The sequence below is a fragment of the Lactuca virosa genome, chromosome 4, assembly GCF_052849685.1.
Source record: "Lactuca virosa cultivar CGN04683 chromosome 4, Lactuca_virosa_CGN04683_v6, whole genome shotgun sequence".
In the NCBI taxonomy this organism is placed as follows: domain Eukaryota; kingdom Viridiplantae; phylum Streptophyta; class Magnoliopsida; order Asterales; family Asteraceae; genus Lactuca; species Lactuca virosa.
In genome coordinates this window covers 155,223,992-155,226,411 of record NC_136429.1, presented here as the reverse complement: position 1 = coordinate 155,226,411, position 2,420 = coordinate 155,223,992, and positions in this window count along the sequence as shown.

Here is a 2,420-nt window from a genome sequence, read left to right as displayed (position 1 = left end):
AATCAGAACCATAATTTTGGTCGTGGACAAGGTAATAATCGTGGTCGTGGCCAGAAAAGAAATAATTACCAATATTCACAAAGAAACAATGTCCACACACAAGATAAGGCCAAAGTGGCAAGGCATGACACTGGGACATCACAAAAATCTAATGGTTCATGTTATAGATGTGGTAACACAGGCCATTGGTCAAGGACCTGTCGCACACCTGCACATCTTTGTCAACTTTATCAAGAGTCCATTAAAGGAAAAGGAAAAGAAGCAAACCTCATTGATAATGTTGAATTCACTCCGCTAAATGTTGCTGATTTCTGCAATGACATGGAAGACATAAACTAAAAAAAAATCTATTATTGTTCTAGTAAAACTGTTTTTCCTTTGTTTTGTTTTTCATGTAATGTCTTTCCTACAATAAATGAACTTTATTTTTAATAATAATTATGATTATGTTTATTCACTTATTATTCCTTTTATATGTGAAGTTTAATATGAGTCCAACTGGAGCACAACACCAAGAAAAGATTGGAGATCTTTGTATAGCAGATAGTGGTAGTACACATACTATTCTGAAATCAAAGAAATATTTTTCAGAATTAGTACCAACAAAAACAGTCATACATACAATATCAGGTCCTGCAGACTTGATAGAGGGAACCGGGAAAGCCCATTTTATATTACCAAATGGTACAAGCTTTTGTATAGAAAATGCCTTATTTTCTCCAAAGTCTAATAGAAACTTATTAAGTTTCAATGACATATATTTCAAAGGATATGACACAAAAACTGTGACCATTGAAAATAAGAAATATATGTATATTATAGACACAAACCATGTGCTTGAAAAACTACCAATACTTGATTCTGGTCTGCATTATACATATATACATATGATTGAATCAAATATGGTAGTCGAAGGAAAACATTGTGATCCTGGGACATTCAGTTTATGGCATGATAGGTTGGGCCACCCAGGATTAACAATGATGTGAAGGATAATTGAGAATACACATGGGCATCCATTGAAGGACCAAAAGTTCCCTCAATCCAATAGCATAAAATCATGTACATCTTGGTCCCTTGGAAAGTTAATTATAAAACACTCTCCAATGAAAGTTGAAAGGCAGTCACCTAGATTTCTAGAAAGAATTCAAGGTGATATATGTGGACCGATTCACCCACCATCTGGACCATTTAGATACTTTATGGTCTTAATAGATGCATCCAGCAAATGGTCACATGTTTGCCTATTATCAACTCGTAATATGGCATTTGCAAAGTTTCTTGCCCAAATTATTAAATTAAGGGCACATTTCCCTGATTATACTATCAAAAGAGTGAGACTTGATAATGCTGGTGAATTTACTTCACAAGCATTTAATGACTATTGTATGTCTGTAGGAATTGTTGTTGAGCATCCAGTTGCTCATGTACACACACAAAATGGTTTAGCTGAATCACTGATTAAACGTCTCCAGCTAATAGCTAGACCATTGATAATAAGGACCAAACTTCTTGTTTCTGTTTGGGGCCATGCAATCTTACATGCTGGATCATTGATACGCATGAGACCAAGTTCATATCATGTATATTCTCCACTACAACTTGCTTTCGGTCAAGAGCCAAATATATCCCATTTGAGAATTTTTGGGTGTGCAGTATATGTCCCTATTGCACCACCTCAACGGACGAAAATGGATCCTTAAAGAAGGTTGGGAATATATGTTGGTTATGAGTCAGTCTCTATTATAAGATATCTTGAACCATTAACAGGTGATGTTTTCACAGCACGCCTAGCAAATTGTCAATTTGATGAGGCGAATTTCCCATCATTGGGTGGAGAAAAGAAGATTCTGGAAAAGGATGTGTCATGGCATGAGCCTACTTTATCATATCTTGACCCTCGCATAAAGCAATGTGACATGGAAGTTCAAAAGATAATGCATTTCCAAGAAATGGAAAATAAATTACCTGATGCATTTACTGACACAAAAAGGGTGACTAAATCATATATATACCAGTTGTCAATGTTCCAGCTCGAATTGACATTACACATGGACAATCTGATGATAAAGTCACTCAAGAGTCTAAAATACGCCTGAAGCGTGGAAGGCCATTTGGTTTTAAGGATAAGAACCCAAGAAAAAGAAGAGGAGCAGAAAATGCACTAGATCACGATGAAAGTGTTCCTGGAGAAACACGAATTATTCAAATTCCCCCAGGAAAGGAGGATGATGCATTAAATTATGGTCAGACAAATAGAATATGTGACCAAAATGAAACTGACAATATAGGTGCAATATTTTCTTATTCAGTTGCATGTGATATTATGAATGATTATCCCGAACCACAATCTATCATTGAATGTCAAAGAAGAAATGATTAGGCTAAATGGAAGGAAGCTATGCAAGTTGAACTAAATT